The sequence below is a fragment of the Panthera uncia genome, assembly GCF_023721935.1.
Source record: "Panthera uncia isolate 11264 chromosome A3 unlocalized genomic scaffold, Puncia_PCG_1.0 HiC_scaffold_11, whole genome shotgun sequence".
Classification (NCBI taxonomy): Eukaryota; Metazoa; Chordata; class Mammalia; order Carnivora; family Felidae; genus Panthera; species Panthera uncia.
In genome coordinates this window covers 15,747,939-15,767,258 of record NW_026057578.1, presented here as the reverse complement: position 1 = coordinate 15,767,258, position 19,320 = coordinate 15,747,939, and the positions used below count along the sequence as shown (strand labels likewise).

General features: G+C 45.3%; 1 protein-coding gene across 4 annotated transcripts in view; it reads left to right on the top strand.

Moving 5' to 3' along the window:
* The window catches only part of PKIG (cAMP-dependent protein kinase inhibitor gamma), a 409,002-nt gene that overhangs the window by 375,169 nt on the left and 14,513 nt on the right, over positions 1 to 19,320 (top strand). For 3 of the 4 annotated variants that reach the window (XM_049650753.1, XM_049650752.1, XM_049650750.1), the window contains one exon: positions 11,768 to 11,837. The gene's annotated coding sequence lies outside the window, so the exon portion shown is untranslated. Of the gene's footprint in view, positions 1 to 310; positions 500 to 11,767; positions 11,838 to 19,320 lie in introns of those variants that run through there. The other variant, XM_049650751.1, reaches the window with a different exon arrangement.

Sequence of the window (19,320 nt, the reverse complement as noted above, 5' to 3'; positions counted from 1 at the left end):
GCAAAGGGACTTAGGCCAGGAGTCCTGGCCCAGTGACTGGATAGGAAGCCTTTTGTCACTAAGGCTGCACTGTTTAAAATTGAAGGAAGGATGTTAGGCAAGTGTGACGGCCTGGGATGCAGTTACAGCCCCCGCCCCCCCCCCCCCCCCAGCTCATTGTCCAGAGGAAATGGATCTCCCCCGTGGACGGAGAGGTGGAAACCAAGCAAGGCAGCTGAGTGGTTGACATCATCAGGCTGAGCATTGGGTTACAACAAATGGGGACTTACTTGGCCAGAGACGTGGGAAACACCCACTAAAACCCTCGAAGTGCATTTCATTTAGAGACTCTGAAAGAGGGAGGGAGAGAGAGAGCAAGAAAGAATCCAGACTGCTCTGCCGGCCTGGTCTGCTAATCTTGCTAACCCTCAGAAGGGAAGCATTTTGAATCCTGGTTTCTTAAATCCTCCCCTCACTTGTGACTGAAGAGCCCTGGACTTTGGAGAAACTCTTCGCTCTTGTGAGTAGAACTTTATTCTCTGCCGCTCCCACCCCAAGGGAAAGCAGAGCTTGGAGGCAGAGCCCTCTGGAGAGCTCCGCTGGCTTTATAGCCTGTTGGCCACAAAGTGTCTATTTTTATATTATGATATATTATTGTTCTGAAAATTATGACTTTGTCTGAAACTGCCTGAGGCTAGAGTCTGAACTCAAGCTTCACAGATGGGCTCCATTCAAACCCTGTTTGACTTTTTTACCCCAGGAAGGCTGACAGATTGGCTACAGCTTTAAAAGCAGCTTCTTGCCCTAAAGATAGGTAAAGAAATAAGTGTTCCCTTAGGCATCGGTGTTAGTAAAAGCCTTTTCGTTTTTTTTCTCTGATTAAGAAGGTGGTACAACCAGTTTTACACATTCCAGAGGGAAATGTCCCTGCAAGTGAAAATTCCCCGTAGTCCTTTCCTCACAAATATAAGATTGGTATCCTAAATGTAAGCTAGATGATTAGGTTTCATGAAGTTAGTGTATCACATACACCTAATGCCGCAGTAGCTTCATAGACTCCAGGATGGAAAGAAGCGTCGGAAAACTTTAGCTTCGTGGTATTTTTATTGCTTCCTTTTAAAAATTTGATCTAGTTGATGACTAGAAAATAAACAGAACAAGTGTAAGTAAGCACTTGGGCGTTTTATTTGTTGGGGTTTGTTTTTAGGATTTTAAACCGGGCGAGGGGCGCCGAGGTGTCTCAGTCAATTAAGCGTCTGACTTCAGGTCAGGTCATGAGCTCGCAGTTCACAAGTTCGAGCCCCTCATCGGGTTCTATGCTGACAGCTCAGAGCCTGGAGCCTGTTCCTGATTCTGTGTCTCCCTCTCTGCCCCTCCCCCTCTTGCTCTCTCTCTCTCTCTCTCTCTCTCTCAAAAAAATAAACATTAAGGGGCGCCTGGGTGGCGCAGTCGGTTAAGCGTCCGACTTCAGCCAGGTCACGATCTCGCGGTCCGTGGGTTCGAGCCCCGCGTCAGGCTCTGGGCTGATGGCTCGGAGCCTGGAGCCTGTTTCTGATTCTGTGTCTCCCTCTCTCTCTGCCCCTCCCCCGTTCATGCTCTGTCTCTCTCTGTCCCAAAAATAAATAAAAAATGTTGAAAAAAAAATTTTTTTTAAAATAAACATTAAAAAACAAAAACAAAAAATGGGTGAGCCACTCTGTAGAGGGGAAGGGAGGAGGCTCACCAGCGGGCGCCGGAGCTGAGGCTTCTGCGCTAGTTTGAGGTACGTGGCTTGCAGCAGCTGCGAGCAACCCACCTCCCCTGCCAGCAGGTAGAAGCAGTTGGGAAAGTGAAAGGGGAAAGACTTTGGCTTTAAGAAACAAAGGGCCACCCAGTGAAACTTTGTGGCCCTGAGCAAGCGTTCTACACTTTCTGGGCCCCAGTTTCCTCTTTTGTTCCTAAATAAAGGGACAAAACTAGATGGTCGCTATATTTCAGAATTCAGCTTGACGTGAACCATCCATATCTTTCTTGCTTTTGAGGAGAATCCTTAGGGCTTGAGGAGCAAAGTGCCCGTGGTTTTCAGTATCCCAGAGTGGCTAAAAACAGGCACCTGTGAGGACAATTAAAAGAGGACATAACACAGTAAACAATTACTTCTGAGTTTTTATAGTTTTGTAAGGTGCGATGAAGAAAGTCTCAGTGGCACACACACAATAGGGAGGGAGGAGAAACAAGAATTAACACTCACGAGCGTCTCGTAAGTGCTCAACCCCATGTTATGCTCACCCTTTTGCAAAACCCGAGGTGGTCAGTGTCATTACTCCCCGATCTCCATTGTATGTTCCATATTATCCTGAACTCCTTCCTCGTGTTCACCTGAACTGTGCTCCCAATTACTGGCATAGCTTCCATTCACCGTGTCTCCTCTGGACCATGGGCCCTCTCTCGTGAGTCTGTCTCGGACGTTACCATAACCCCATTACCAGGTAGAAAGCCTGGCACACAGTTCCAGAGGAGACACAGCATACTCGATTTTAATGTAGAGACCACCATCCTAGTCCCTGGGTTGGCACAAGAGAGGGAGAAAAGGAAGGAAAAATCTCTCTGCTGCCCTTCTACCTTCATCTTACCGAGACACGGCCTCTCCTGCTGCGGGAAAGGATGGCCAGAGCCAAAGCGCAAAGAAAAGCAGAAGATGTCAAATCTTGAATTTTGAGTTTCTAGGGTTCCAGGTATTGTCAATTTAAGGGATTTTTATCTTTAAGCCTATTAGAGACTCTAACCCTCAAGAAGATGCAGTATTTAAAAACTGCTTGAGGGGGGCGCCTGGGTGGCGCAGTCGGTTAAGCCTCCGACTTCAGCCAGGTCACAATCTCGCAGTCCGTGAGTTCGAGCCCCGCGTCGGGCTCTGGGCTGATGGCTCAGAGCCTGGAGCCTGTTTCCAATTCTGTGTCTCCCTCTCTCTCTGCCCCTCCCCCGTTCATGCTCTGTCTCTCTCTGTCCCAAAAATAAATAAAAAACATTGAAAAAAAAAAAAACTGCTTGAGGGGCGCCTGCGTGGCTCAGTCTGTTGGGCATCTGACTCTTGATTTCAGCTCAGATCGTGATTCCAGGGTCTTGTGATCAAGCCCTGCATGGGGGTCGCGCTGAGCATGGATGGAGCCTGCTTAAGATTCTCTGTCCCTCTGCCTCTCTCCCCTACTCACGTGCTCTCTCTCTCTCAAAAACAAACAGTCGCTTGAATTAAGACCATGGTTACCAGGAGAGTTCTCAAAGCCCCTTGGAGTATCTGAGAGTTTCAGTCTCCTCCAGCAGCTCAACCCTTGGAAGTGCACCGTTGCTGCCATGGAACCACCATGGCAGTGGGCCTCTGCCTCTACCCAGCTCCCCAAGATCTCCAGACTTTGGCTGATTTAAAAACTGGTCCTTCCTCCTAAGATGGTGGTGAGGAGGTGATATTTCTGGAAGGAAAGTACCTGGTTTAGGTTTTTATTTTTGTTTGAATTTTAATGCCTTTAGCAGGTGTGCTCCCCAGTTGCTTACCATCTGTGTTATTTGCTTGCCTGTCACCATCTCTAGTCTCCTGCCTGCCCCTTGTCCCCTGTGGGCATTTGTATTTTCAACCTCTGGGCTGGTTGGTATCTGCAGTCCTTGTCACTTCAGACTATCTAGGGTTCAGTGAGAAGTTGGGGAGGGGAGCAAGTACTCCCCACCTCCTAGTGGAGACATCTTAGATTACCTCATAGAGCCTGCTTCTCTTCTGTGAAGTGGGGGGGGATCACAGTTATACCTACCTCCAGGGGTACCATGGGGATGAAACAGGACAAAGCTCATAGCCTACTTAGTTGGCACAAATATGCGTGGGATTAGCTACTTTATGGTTTCCAGAAACAGAATGTTAGCCAAGGTACACAGGCCCTGGCCCCCTGAGTCATCGGATGGCATTTGTATGAGGGATGTGAGGTCGTCTCTGAACTTATCAGTGTTGAAGCCCATCCTGGCTCTTTCAACAAAGCCTTAGCACTGTTTCCTATCACCCAGTCAGGTGCTGTTCTCCTGGGACCAGAGGATGCTGGCCCAGCCACTTAAGAAAGAAGGTGGTGGCAGGTGTTACTTTCTGAGTGTGACAAGAAGCTGAGTTCACCCAATTAACTCTGCTGAGTGTTTTCACAAGGGGCCAGAAGTGATTCCTAAGTGGAGACAGACGTGGAAAATCTAAAGTTCTTGGAAACAAGTCATTAATCATGACCCAAGGCTGAGCTCACTACCTCCTGGAAATCTTTCAGAAATGCTTTATGAAAACTTTGTGCACTGCTTCTTCAAAGAGTGGTTCCTTTGGAAGCTGCCGTCAGCTCTGATGCTGAGTGATTCTAAATTGCAGATTAAAATGCATCTGTCTTATTAGAGGAAGCCAGCGTTTCCTAACTTTATTTAGAAGACGTCTCTTTAATCTTCCAAGAAATTACTACTCTTCAACTTGGCTTTTCCGAAATGAATAATGGACCTTCAGGTCACTAAAGAAATGAAGGTATTGTTAGCTGATGCGTTCTTATTATGTCCCAGGGACTTAGGTCAGTCATTATGTTTAGTACTTTATAGGTGTGGTCTCTGCCATTCAGTAAATTACACTGAGGGCAGACCTAGGACCAAGCATGAGGGTGGAGGAACAGGGCCCGGAGGAGAGATAGCCTGTGGCTTGTGAAGTTCTCAGAGCGTCACAGAAGACAGACAGATGAACAGTTGGAGTGGACCAGCATCTGGCAGATAGGGGTCCCGATCTCCAGCTGGTTGATTACCCCCAGAGCTTTGCCAGCTTTAGGGAGAAATGAGAGCTGCGTGCTGCTGAAGCTTTCACTCCTGGAACCTTCCTGTCCAAGGCTTCAGATGAAAGACAGGAACTCTTCCTCACAAACTGCAGGGGCCCCCGCCTTGGAGGATCCTAAATCTGTAATCCCAAGTTTAAGGAGACATAAGGACAGGTGATTTTGCAGTCTAAGATCACCACTGGATCTTGCTGGTTTGTTTTTATAACATTTATTGTAGAGCATTTCCTTTTTCAGACTATGAAATTAGAACATGTTCATGGAAGGAAAGCTAGACAGTACAGAAAAACACTTAAATCCTCACCCAGTGGTTTCACATCTTTGATTTTTTAATAAGGCTTGGCCAGGTCAAAGGGTATGAGCTTTGTTAGGTCTCTTATCCACATTCCAGTTTGGCACCAGAAACTTTCTGCCAGTGTAAGAAACTCCCCTTTAACAGTACACACTTGTCCTGTCCTCACCCCCCATCCACTCACCCACACACTACCACTGCTTTTCAGGTTTCACTTGTCATTTTCTGGGCAAAGTCTCTGCGTATCTCAAAGGTGTTCATGCCATGTGCTGCGTTCCCCTGGGTAGGAGAAACCATTGTCTGTGGTTGGAGACTGTAGCCTTCCCTTGTACTTGCCCGTGTGTGTGCAAGAATTCGTCCCCTGTTCAGAACCCTCTGTGTGTCAGGCGTTACACAAGGCGCTATGGGGAATGCCAAGGTAAATGAGACCTCTAAGCAGCTTGCAGTCTGATAGGAAAAAAAAGACTCCAATAACTCTAACACGTGTCATTGTGCACCCCCAGAGAGGGACAGTGCCATGGAAAGCCTGAGAAAGAGGAGGTGCAGTGGCATTTGAGTTGAGCCTTCAGTTCACTTCAATACTCTTTTCCTGTGTTCACCTAGTTAGTATTTATTGAGCACCTAATTATTTTCCAGGCACTGGGCAAGGTGATAGGTGGACAGTGTTTCATGGAACAGGCATGGTCCTTCTTCACATGAAACTTACAAGGACGTGTAGTGGTGTTATGAAATGAATAAACAGGGGTGCCGTCAGGGCAGGCTTGCTTGAAGAGCCAGTGCTGAGATGAGGTGTCCGTTAGGCCAAGAGCTAAGGCAGGAGGTGGGGAGGAAGGGTGTTGCGGGAAAGAATCCAGATAGGGAAAGGTACATGTGTGCAAGGGCCCGAGGCAGGAGAGCATGTGGGATGTTGGAGAGACTGAAGGGAAGCCAGTGTGGCTGAAGCATAGAGGGGAAGAGAACTGAGAAGGGGGCAGAGGTTAGGGTTCAGAGAGTTAGGCAGGGGCCTGATGATGTAAGCTTTTGTGGGTGGTGTTTGCTGTGTGGAGAATGGCTTGAGGGGCAGTCGCAGTAGTCGTGGAGAAAGAGGATTGGCGTTGGGTAGGACCAGAAGGTAAGGGTGGGGAGATAGAAGAGGTAGTAGATGGATTTGAAACCACTAGAGGTAGAAACTTAGAGGCTTTTAGTCTGTGCCAGACTCAGGGCTGGGCCCTGAGGGCATAGAGATGGAAGAGATACATCTCCTGTGCCCTGGGCTTTTAGAGGCCTGGCAGCATTGAAGGTAGGGTAGGATGTGGGTAGGCAGACACAGGAGCATGGGATTTCCTTCTCATAGTCAGCAGCTGTATTCCAGTATATGAGAAAGTTTCTCTCTGAGATGGCATAGAATATTACTCCTGAACTATAATTCTTTTCCTAAAAGGCAAGGAGAGCTGTTATTCCCAAGAGCCTTCCTTTATTTATTGGCTTGCCTGCCTTTCTCCCTGTGATTTCATACCTGAGCTCCCTACTGGAGTCCTACTGGACTTGGGGTTTGGAGACCTGAGTTTGTATTGCAGCTTTGTTACCAACCTTCCATGTGACTCACAAAGATTCTTAACTTGGCTTGGGATACCTGGGTGGCTCAGTTGGTTAAGCGTCTGACTCTTGGTTTCAGCTCAGGTCATGGTATCACAGTTTGTGGGATCGAGCCCCACGATGGGCTCTATACTGACAGTGTGGAGCCTGCTTGGGTCTCTCTCTCTCTCTCTCTCTCTCTCTCTCTCTCTCTGCCCCCTCCCCCTGCTCATGCTTTCTCTTCCTCTCAAAATAAATAAATTAAAAAAAAAAAAAAGATTCTTAACATCTCTGGGTCATTTTCACCTGTAAGTAAGAATGATACTGATCTGATACCTGGGTCATTGTGAAGATGAAATTAAGATAAGGCATCTTAAAGTGCTTTGTAAAATATGAAGTGCTATAGAAATGTGAGGTGTCATTATTATTTCAATGAAATAAAAGAACACAAGTTAAAAGCAAAGCATTTCACTGGGGAAGGCCAGAGTGTACCATGCACCTAACTCTGAAATAGCAGATCCAGTATAGTAGCTGTCCTTCAGGAGTGTTCCCTTTTATTTCATTCACTGGGATAAACCATTTCCTCTCCTTTCTCCTTCCATCAGAATGGTTTGCAGAACAAGCCATTTTGTTTCTCTGGATTCCAGAACCCATTTGATACAGAAGCCAAAGCATCTGCTTGAAGCCCAGGAGAGCCTGTGAGCAGAGATGCAGCATTTGCAGGGCTTTGGTTCCCAGCAGCCAGTACACTCCCAGGAGTGGATTTAATTGGCTCAGGGGGAGGACAGCAGTCAAGGGCACTGAGCCATGGAATAGTCAGCAGCACAGAACCAGCCCACACACCACCTGACCTGGGCAGTTTCTTTCTTTCTTTCTTTTTTTAAAAAATGTTTATTTTTGAGGGAGAGAGAGAGAGAGAGAGAGTGCAAGCAGGGGAGGGGCAGAGAGGGAGGGAGACAGAGGATCAAAGCAAGCTTCACTTTGTCAGTGCAGAGCCGGATGTGGGGCTTGAACTCATGAACTGTGAGAAGATCATGACCTGAGCTGAAGTTGGACACTCAACCGACTGAGTCACCCAGGTGCCCCCGGGCAGTTTCAAGCCAAAGCTTTAGTCTTTCTTTCGGATTTTAAAAGGGGGAAATTCCTTTTTTTCTAAGTAATATTTTTTCCCCTTCCTATTTTTTTAAAAGTTTATTTATTTATTTTGAGAGAAAGGGAGAGAGAGAGAGAGAGAGAGAGAGAGAGAATGCATGGGGGAGGGGCAGAGAGAGAGGGAGACAGAGAATCCCAATCAGGCTCTGCACCATCAGCACAGAGCCTGATGTGGGACTCTAACCCACAAACTGTGAGATCATGACCTGAGCTGACACCAAGAGTCGGATGCTTAACCAACTGAGCCACCCAGGCACCCATATTTTTCCCCTTCTTGAATAAAAAACATAAATGTTTAGGAAATGAAGTACCCTTTTTTACCTCCATGAAGCTTTTTAAAAAAAATTTGTCTTCCAGCCATTAAAATGTTCTGTTTTGACCAAAAAAGAAAGTAAATACAGTTAACTATCCCATGTAAAGATAAACAGGTAATGTGTAACATAGCTTATCGGAGTTTTTCTCTGCTCTCATATGCTTCTTTTTATTTTCATTAATTTTCCCTAAAGTAGTAATGCATATGTTCATTGTAACTAAACAATTTGAAGATGTTATAAAGAAAAAGTTATAATGTCTCCTTTCCCCCTTCTTCCCATTTCCTTCCTTCTGAAATCAGTTTGGTATATATACTTCCATACCTTTCTCCAAGCTCCTATTGAAGTGGATGCAGTGTTTGTGTAGGTGTGTGGTTATTTGTTTTGTCAGAAATGGGATCATATGTTTATTCTGCACTTTCTTTTTCCCACTAAATAATACATCCTGGGTAGGTATAAATCCAATTCACCCTTTTAAATAGCTTCAGGGTGGGGCGCCTGGGTGGCTCAATCGGTTAAGCATCCAACTCTTGGTTTCAGCATAGGTCATGATCTCCGGTTCATGGAATCAAGTCCCACAATGGGCTCTGCACTGACAGCACGGAACCTGCTTGGGATTCTCTCTTCCTCTCTCTCTGCCCCTCTCCCCACTCGTGCTTTCTTTCTCTCTCTCAAAATAAATAAACATTTTTTAAAAGTTTTAAGGGGCGCCTGGATGGCTCAGTTGGTTGGGCACCTGACTTTGGCTCAGGTCATGATCTCACAGCTTGTGAGTTCAAGCCCCGCATCAGGCCCTTTGCTGACAGCTGAGAGCCTTGGAGCCTGCTTCGGATCCTGTCTCCCTCTCTCTCTGCCCCTCCCCCACTCATACTCTGTGTGTGTGTGTGTGTGTGTGTGTGTGTGTGTGTGTGTGTGTCTCTCAAAAATAAATAATAAAACACTAAAAAAAAATTTTTTTTTAAGTTTTAAATAGCTTTAGGGCTATAGACCTATAGGTACCACAATGTATTCAGCCATTTGTCCTTTGATAGATATTCAAGTTGTTATGTTTTGTTTTCTCTAAAAATATTGTTGCATTAAATATATACATACATCCTTTTTTACTTGTGCTTTTACTTATTGAAGTCGAGTTGACACACAATGTTACATTAGTTTCAGGTGTACAACACAGTGATTTCCCGAGTCTGTAGGTTATGTATGCTGTGCTCACTGCAAGTGTAGCCACCATCTGTCGCCATACAACACTATTATAATACCACTGACCATACTGGTGCTTTCATTTCTATAGGTTGCATTTTCAAAAATAATATTGCTGGGTCAAGGGGTCTGTGTATTTGACATCTTAATAGAGAATACCATCCTACTTTATAAAGAATTCTAGTAACTTGCATTCTTCCCATAAATGTGCGAGTACTTTCATTTCCCTAAATCTTTAATATTAGGTATTCTTTCCCTTTCTCCCTCCTATCCTCTGTCTCTTCCTCCCACTCTCCATCCTCCTCCTCCCTCTATCCCTTCCTCTCTCTTTATGGTTTCATTCTTTGACCAAGCTGATGGCAGAAAATGGTGTCTTTATAGGTGCTTGCTTTGTATTTTCTTTACTACTTGTGAGATTGAACATTGTTTCATGTTAATTGGCCATTTTATTTTCCTCTGTGAATTTCCTTCACCCTTTTTCCTTATGAATTAGTTGCTTTTTTCTCAACAAGTTACAGGAGCTCTTTATGTGTTAAGTATTCTTGCAAATGAATTTTTGCAATGTATTACAAATATTTTTCCTAATCTATTATTTGTTTATTAAATTTTTCTATTTGTTGCTTCATTGTGTCTAGATTTCTTGCCTTGGTTAAGAGTAATATCCCCACCGGGGCACCTGGGTGGCTCAGTCGGTTAAGCGTCCAACTTCGGCTCAGGTCACGATCTCGCGGTCTGTGAGTTCGAGCCCCGCGTCGGCTCTGTGCTGACTGCTCAGAGCCTGGAGCCTGTTTCAGATTCTGTGTCTCCCTCTCTTTCTGACCCTCCCCCATTCATGCTCTGTCTCTCTCTGTCTCAAAAATAAATAAACGTTAAAAAAAATTTTTTTTTTAAAAAGAATAATATCCCCACCTCAGAGTTATATAAATATTTTCCTAAATGTTCTTCCAATACTTTTAGGGTTTTAATTATTTAATCCTGAACCTTTAATCCCTTTGGAATTATGTTTATACATAGCAAAGAGGTAGGGATCAGGCTTTATTCTAGGTCTGCCAGCACCATTTATTAAATAAACCATCTTTTCTGTTTTGCACTGAAATTCCATCTTTGTGATAAATAAGTTCCTTTCTTGTATCCTTTTCTGAACTTGCTCTGTTAGTTCACAGACCTATTTGTTCTTCTAACCATGTCTTTTTATTATGTCTTTATAAAGTAAATTTTTATTATCTCCTAAGATAAATCCCCTATTTATATATTTTTAAAAATAATTTTCTTTTCTGTTTCTTGGCTAAATTTTGGGGTATTTAGTATTCCATATGAACTTTAATTTTACCCATTTCACTTTCAAAGAAAAACTATTTGTATTCTTATTGAAACTTAATTAAGACCATGTAGTAATTTGGGAAGGATTAACGTTTTTGGATAATTAGACTTAAACTTAAGTGTGAAACTTAAGTGTTCTATTTCAATATTTTGTCATTTTACCTTAGAATTTTTCAATATGCAACATAGATATATTGGGTCAATTCCAGTATTTGTCCTGAATAAGGACCATGCGAAGTTTTAGTTGTGATCTCTTCCATCCTTGACACTCTTACTGTCAAATGTGTGATATTGTCAGATTTGTGTTTATCTTCCTACTTAGTTTTCACTTAATCAGTGTTTTCAATTTACCAATATACTGTACTTACTAGTTTTGCTCACTGTTGACTCTAAAACCCCACTTACTTTCTGTGCTTGGTTTCCTTTCTGTTGGAGAATGTTCTTGGAGTCTGAATGGCAAACTTGCTCAGTCTTTGTCTGGAAACATCTTTTGTCCTCACTCTTGATATTTTAGAATTCTAGATAGACCGCATGTATAACGATTATGAAAGTTGTGTGCGTCCCTTTAAAAGTTTTCAACCAAAATAGGAGTCATTCATGTAAAATGTAGAAGTCTTTCACTTCCTTTCTCCTAGTCTCTGAGTCCCAGAGAGAGAACCACTGTTCAGTTTGCTGATGGCCTTTTTCTATGTAGATACAAAACAAAACAAAACTGTGTATGTGTACAAATGCTGTACTTTTTCCTAGACATAAACAATCATGTTCATGCTTTATATTAAAAATTATGACCTGTACAGTGTCACACTCCTTTTTAACAACAGAGCGTGCCCTTTTTTCCATGTCGGTACAGTGAAATCTTTCTCATTCTTTGTAGCAGCCATCTAGTATGGTATTAGTACATCATAATTTAACTCTTTTTCCTATTAGCAAATATTTAACTTGTTTCTTCTTTCCTTTGCTATTGCATAATATGTTTTACTGATCATCCTTTTACTTATGGGAACATACCTTTGCTGTAAATTCCTATATATTTGACCCAAAGGGTGTGCACATTGAATATGTTACTAGATATGCTTAACTAGTCTTCCCAAAAGATTGTTTTAGTTTACAACCCTAGAGTATGTCTGGCTCTAATTCTTGTTTTTCTTGTCCCTTAGAATTTCCACACTGATTAGTCAACAGTGGAAAATCCGAAGAGATGCAAGTAGGAAAAAGAAACTAAAACAGGTGGGTAGTCACATTGCTCATACCACTACTACAGCATCCCAAGTGTTTATCTAAATACCTTTACTTCTGTTCAAACAAATAAAAGAAATAGGTTCCAAGTGAAATTAGAAAGGAATTTTGGTCCCATGAAGAAAGGTATGGCCAAAGGTTGGCCCTTTGCAGAAGTTATACGATATCACACTGCAATTTTACAGATCATTTCTTTATAGCATCAGAAAGACAATTTACTTCTAGTGGCTTCAAAGAGAATGGGTTTCTTCAGCCATCTATTTAAGCTGATGGAATTATACACAGGGGCTATCAGCAAATTTGGGCATGATGCCAACTTTCTTGTTTGTTGTGCAAAGCTATTTTCATCAGGACCAAAGCACATTATGGGGATTTTAATACTGTGATAGAGGAGCAAAAGCAAGCAAAGCCCAGCCTGGAGAAACCAGCACAGCCCAGTGGTCTGATGAGGAGAGATGATGCAGGTCCCTTCCAGTCGGAAGAAAATTGCAGTTCATGAAACATGAATGGCCTACTTGGAAGTGTGGCCACTTTGGGTCGGTGTTCATACTTTAACAGTTCTGGCATCGGTTAGTCATTTTTAACAGCCTTTCATCCGTGGCTCAGCTCCCTCCCCTCCCTACAACATGTCTACCCCTCTCTCGGCTCCGCCTCCCTACAGTTAGAACAGAATCTCCCACCTTCATTTCTCTGTCCAAGGCCTAGTAGTCCCAGGAGCTTGGGGGAGTTCCACCTCCTTTAAATTCTGTCTCATGGCCTACCCTGCCTCCAGCACCTACGAGTCCTCTTCTCTGTTGGCAGAGTGAGAGTCTAGTCTGTCTGGAAGCTGCCCTGGGGCTGGAAGTCCCCAATTGCTTATCAGCAAGGCTTCGGGGCCTTGCCCTGCAGTAGCTTCCCAAGCTACTGGGCTTGTGTCCTGTTGTGACTCAGTGCCCCTGGGAACCCCCTGGATGCAGCTGTTTGCAGTGACTAAGATGCGGCAGCCGGTCAGCCCCCAGGACTGTTTATCTGGCTGAGGCCCGTTTAGGAGGGCAAGCCTGCAAAAGACCTCTCTGTTCCAGAGCCACTAAACCTTGAGGACGCTGGGGTTATAGGAAGTCTAGAGCTGGGGTTTTTAACCAGGGGTTTATGGTTAGCTTCTGGGATTCAGAATTCCCCTGTATTCATAGGTACAGTGTGTGTGTGTGTGTGTGTGTGTGTGTGTACACACACACACACACACTTTTCTGGGCCAAGTGTCCATAGCTTTCCTCAGGTTCTCAAATGTGATCTGAGACCTCTGAATTTTAAGAACCATTTGTCTAGAGAAAGCCTAACGTGTTGTAGGCCACTGTGTCCCCCTGAGCACCAGCCTCACAGATGCCAGGATCTTGAGTGACCTTACCAGGCTTCTAGGTTTTTCTGTTTGAGGGTGAACTGGGACAAATTACTTAGTGTCACTGAAGCTGAGAGCCTTCCCATGGGATGTCCCACAGTCCAGTCATGAAATTGCACCCCATCCCTGGTTTCATCTCATTGAACACACCAGGTGTGCTGAACACTCGTAGGGGGTGGGGTTTCTGGCTTCTGAGTCCATAACTCAGAAAGGGTTCTGTAGGCAACTCTACTGACAGTGGTGAGAATAGTGCTGAGGGCTGGAATTCAGTTTGGCTCCTGATTGCCGGGAAGAGCACTAAATGCTTTATCTACATCATTTTCTTTAACGCACACACTCCTTCAGTGAGGCTGGTACTGCTGTTTTACAAATGGAGAAATGGAGGCGCAGAGAGATCTAGTAACTCACCAGAGATCACAGAGCCAATAAGCCAGTAAGTGATACATGACCCATGCACATGAGCTTAACCACCAAGCTTCATGGTAAAAGTAAAGGGCATTGATAGAAAAGCTAAAGTAAACGGGGGTGTTTAGTGTAGGGCAAGCTGCCCTGTATATTGTGATAGTGAGAGCATTGCTATGTTATACCAGATACACAGCTGTGGTCTTAAATCATTAAGAAAAGGTTGGTAATAGCGACGCCTGGGTGGCTCAGTCGGTTGAGTGTCTGACTTCGGCTCAGGTCATGATCTCACGGTTCATGAGTTCGAACCCCGCATCGGGCTCTGTGCTGACAGCTCAGAGCCTGGAGCCTGCTTCCGATTCTGTGTCTCCCTCTCTCTCTGCCCCTCCCCTGCTCACGCTCTCTCAAAAAAGAAAAGGCTGGTAATATATTAATGCATTAATGCAATACATGAGAAGAATTTCTATCCATTATAATTCAGATAAAGGGGTTTTTTTACAGCTTTATTGAGATATAATTCACATACCATACAATTCACCCATTTAAAGTATACAATTCATTGGTCTTTAGTGTATTTAGAATTGTGCATCTGTCCCCATAATCAGTTTTAGAACATTTTCATTACTCATCACCTTCCCAACTCCCCACCCCTCCCCAGTCCTAGGCAACCACTAATCTACTTTCTGTCTCCAGGTGAGGTTTTGATACTTACAAGATTAACCGTGTGGGAATCTTGGTGATCTGGAGTGAGTTGTTCCCTGAGGGATCACTAGACAAACGAAATTTGACTCTAACATATTTTATAAATGACTTTATTGGCTAAGAAGCTATAAGTGTGTCTTTGATATGCCTGAATTTGGGGTTGACATAGGCAAGAGACAAGTATTTTCTGAATCATTTCCACTTGTCAACATCGCCTGTCAAATAGGCTCCTCTGGGTAAGTGACTGTAAAACTTGGCTTCGTGGGGCCACATCTCTCCACTGGCGTCAGAACCAGCGGCAGTTCAGCACAGGATCTTTCTTCTGTCATCTGAATCCCTGGTGTGGCTTCTCTCTCGGCTTTACTGTGGTTGTCGGTGTGAAGGCTGCTCATGTGGGTGCCTGTAACTGTAAAATTCAGGAGACAGCACGTACAGTATCCTGTCAGGCCCTTTGAGGACATCCAACTGCGTGCTCTCTTGAGCTGTTTCATGGTAGCAGATCCACTGTACCTCTCTCTGGATTCATTCATTCTTTCTCTCTTTTAGAGACCATTTATTAGGCATTATGCAGCAGGTGCGGTGGTAGGTGCTCGGTGAATCTACTCTCCAAAAGCTCCTTGTGCCCATTATTACAGTGTATGGCCTTGTGTCACCAGGTGGAGAGAGCCATTTGTGTTGAGAGAAGCCGGAGGCGCAGGGGGTTTGATGATAGAACAGTTCTCTGAGGGGGACGACACAGATGCAGTACTGTTCACCTCAAGACAAAGCCGTCCCCAGAGTGCACCAGTCTCAAGAATGTGCACCGGGGCGCCTGGGTGGCTCAGTCGGTTTAGTGTCCAACTCCAGCTCAGGTCATGATCTCACGGTTTGTGAGTTCGAGCCCCGCATCAGGCTCTGTGCCGACAGCTCGGAGCCTGGAGCCTGCTTTGGATTCTGTGTCTCCCTTTCTCTCTGCCCCTCTCCCGCCCTCACTCTGTCTCCCTCTCTCTCAATAAATAAATAAACATTTAAAAATTAAAAAAAAAAAAGAATGGGCACTGAATTGGGAATGAAGAAATACAGATTCAAGTCCTGGTTGGAGGACCTTGGGTGACTTGTGCCACCTCTCTGAGCCATGGTGTCTCCATTGTGAGGGTTAAACAATGCAGTGCCTCTCAGATACTTCCGGCTCCATTGCTGGAAGGAGTGTGCATGTAGTAAGTGTTGAATGAAGAACTAAAGGAATGAAGGAACGTTCTGTGATTGTCAGGGCGAGAGTAGAACTGGAGTAGGTCAGGCGACTGGGTAGAGACGAGTGTAAATGTAGACAAAGGAGAGCCTCCCTTTCCTTTCCCTGGCAGTCCACTCCTGCCGCTTCAGCCCCTTTAACCTCACCTTTTCCTCAGGTTCTCTCTCATCCTCTGCTTCCCTGAGCCAGAGAGGCGCTGCCTTTGAGGCCCCAGAGCCAGCCAGTCCTGGGTGAGAATCCAGGCTCCAGCACATGCTATTATGTCTAAGAGGGATCTAATTATACTAGGCTACTGTGAAGTAACTAAGACAGTGTATGGAAAGCACCTGTCACCATGCCTGATGCACAGTATATATACCCCATAAATGGTAGCCATTTTCATTTTATCACTGTCACTGTTATTTATTTGGTCAGGAGCCAGGGCTCAGATTGTTATCTTAATCACTGGCTTGAGAGTATGGAGGTTCTTAAGTTTTTATTTTGTTTGTTTACTAATTCATTCGCACGATGGTATTTATTGAGCCTCTTCCGTATGTCAGGAACCATGCTGTGTGCTGGGGATACATTGGCAAACAAAGCCGGGGTACCTATCCTCGTGGAGCCAATTGGGAAGGCAGATAGTGAACAAATATGTCAACACTCGCAGCATGGCAAAACGGGGAGCTCTTATCTTTTCTGCTGGGTCAGGGAAGAGGATACTCTGGCTGAAGGGTGTCTGTCCTGAGCCACTAGGAGTTACACAGGACACTTCAGGGGGCTGGCTGTCCCGTGAAGACTCAGTGTCTGGATGTAGGGAGTGGAGGGCTGCAGTACTGAGCCCAGAGACTGGGAATCTTGGGCAAACTGTTGCCGTGGGCCGAAGGCACAGGTGAATCTATGTGCTCTCCTCAAGAACAGTCCCTGAGTTGTAAGCATGTTGCCTTTCCAGGTTCCAAGGGAGGCTCTTTAATTAGTATTTACCTATGTTGTGTTTTGTGGATTCTGATCTCTACTTCTATCCAGAGGCAGGAAGAATGGACAAGAACTTTGTTTCCCCTTCAGCTTAAGACCAGAGGACCCAGGCCTTGCTGGCACTGCATTCGGGCCTACAGTATGTCTGTGAGTGTTGTGTGATGAGTAGTGCCCTTCACTGCCCCGAGGCTCCACTCACCCCACACTAGGGAGAAGGCCCTGAAAATAGGCTTGGAAGGGAAGCATTAGAGTATCCAATTGGAAACACCTGTGAGAGGGTCACATCAAAATCAGAGCAAAATTCAGAGGCACCCTTATCCTCTCAGACCCTAGAGGGTACCAGCCACATTCGGTCTTCTTTCCCCACCAGTCCCCGTCCCCCAGCCCTGTGGCCTCCTGGTCATCTTTCTGGATACCAGGCAAGCCCCGCCTCCTGCAACTCCTCCCTCTGCCTGGCACAGCTTCCCCAGGTATTTGCCTCCCTCCCTTCCTTTGGGTCTGTGCACCGGTGTCTGTGCATCCAAGGCTCCCTGTCACTCTGTAGAAAACCCCACACCTCTTGCCCCGCTTTAGTTCTCTCCTTAGTACTTTCACCACCTGACATTTATTCTGTTTGCGTGTTAGTGTGAGTCACTCCACTAGAATGTCAGCGTCATGAGGGCAGAGGGTCTGTTTTGTTCGCTGCTGAACCCTCAGTGCCCAGTGAGTGATAAATAGGAAGGAAGGGTGGAGTAACTTCCTTAAAATCAGTGCCTATAAACGACCGGCTTCCTGAGCCCCTGCTCTGCCTTATATGTCTTTTTATTACAGCTCTTACCTTCCAAGCTCTTTAAAGATTCTTAAAGTTTTTAAAGGTTTATATACAGAAGTGGTCTCTAAACTCTTTTCTCTCTCCTTACCTGTGGAGGCTCTGACACCCTCTCGTCAGTGGTAGAGACAGGCCACATCCTCCTGCCTAGTGTTACTAGAATCCCTGTGGGAGGCAAGGGGCATGGCTTGAAACCATTCTCCTGGTGATCCTGGTAACCCTGGTGTATGCCCCTCACACTGGTCACCCCATCTAGACCATGCGTGAGTTCATCTCCCCACCCAGACCATGAACTTCCCTCAAGGGCATAGTGATGTCTTACTGTTCTTGTATCCATGGCATCTGGTCCCAAGCCTGGTGCACAATGAGTGATGAGTAAAATTTTGTTGAATGAATGGATGGATAAATTAATAGTATAGAAATCACATCTTGCCGCTTTTCATTCTCCACAGTAGATTTAGGGAGTGCTTTCATATAGACTTCCAGAGAGCTGGCATGGCAGTAACCTGTTAGAGACCACTCTGGCTGTCCGCTGCTGAATAACACTGCAGCCCCAGTACTTAGTGGTTCAAAATAACAGTAATAATTTATTATCATCTCTCATGGTTTCTGTGGGTCAGAAATGTGGGGACAGCTTGGCTGGGCTCTTGTGGCTTGGATCTCATGCACTTGCAGTCAGATGGTGCTGGAATAGCTAGAGGCTGCCATAGCCAGCGGCTGCTGGCTGCATCTCTCTCCATGCCCTCCCAGGATCTCTCCATGTGGGCATTTCATTGGGTTGGTTTGGGCTGCCTCAAAGTGTGGAGCCTCAAATTCCCTACATGCAGCTCAGAACTCCAAAGACAAGTGGCCCAAGAGAGAGCTAGCTGGAGGCTGTGTCTCCTTTCCTAACGTCGTCTTGGGAGTCCCACAGCATCGCTTCTATTGCATCCCATTAGTTAGGAGTAAGTCACTAAGGCCAGATCATTCAAGGGATGCAAATTAGACTCCCCTCTCGATGGGAGGAGCATCAAAGCATTTGCAGATGTGTTTCAAGACCACCACAAGGATCCCAGCTTACTCCTTCATTGCACATTTGAGACACCCACTGTCTGAGGGGGAAGAACCTTGCCCAGAGGTACCTAGCAGAGCTAGTGCTCAGCCTCTGGACCTTTGGCCGGCCTGCTTGGAAGTGATTACACTTTCCCTTACTGCCCTCCCTGCATGGTCTGACGGGGACTGCCAGTCTCTGGGAACCATTTTAGCTAAGCCCTCACCAAGTTTAGATAGTGTGTAAACAGCAGGAGGTCCGGAGAGACCCAGCCTTCCTGGTCCCCAAGCGGTAATCCAGCTGGACTGTTCTGCCTCTTTCCAGAGACCTCCACAGAAACACAGATGTTCATGGATTGAAGAGTTTATATCACTGTCTCAATCCCCAGCCCCAGCTCTCTGCAGAATTCAGAGAATCAACCTAATACCATTGAAAAAATTCTGAAGATTTTTTCCAAATGAAAAGTTTTTTTTTAATGTTTATTTTTTAGAGACAGAGCACAAGTCGGGGAAGGGTAGAGAGCCTGGGGCACAAAGTATCCAAAGCAGGCTCTGTGCTGACAACAGAGAGTCTGATGTGGGGCTTGAGCTCATGAACCATGAGATCATGACCTGAGCTGAAGTCGGACACTTAACTGTCTGAGCCACCCAGGCGCCCCTGAAAATTCTAAATAGAACTTGTCTCAAGTGTGGGAAAAGTGCATGTGGGTATATGTTTCAGCCAGCACTGTAGAATATTTTCGTGGGACTTCATTGCTTTCTTGCCTTTCCCTCAGGAATGCTTACTGTGAGGTTGGAGACTGATGGGAGAAAAGGGAACGGACAGCATTTAACAGATGCTTACTATGTGCCAGGCAGGTGCTGTCATTTCTGTGTTTTGTAGCCTAATAGCACAGGCTCAATTCTACCCCACACTCAGTGAGTATACAACTTTGGGGAAGCTTCTTAACCTCTCTGCATCTCAGCTCTCTCTTCTGTA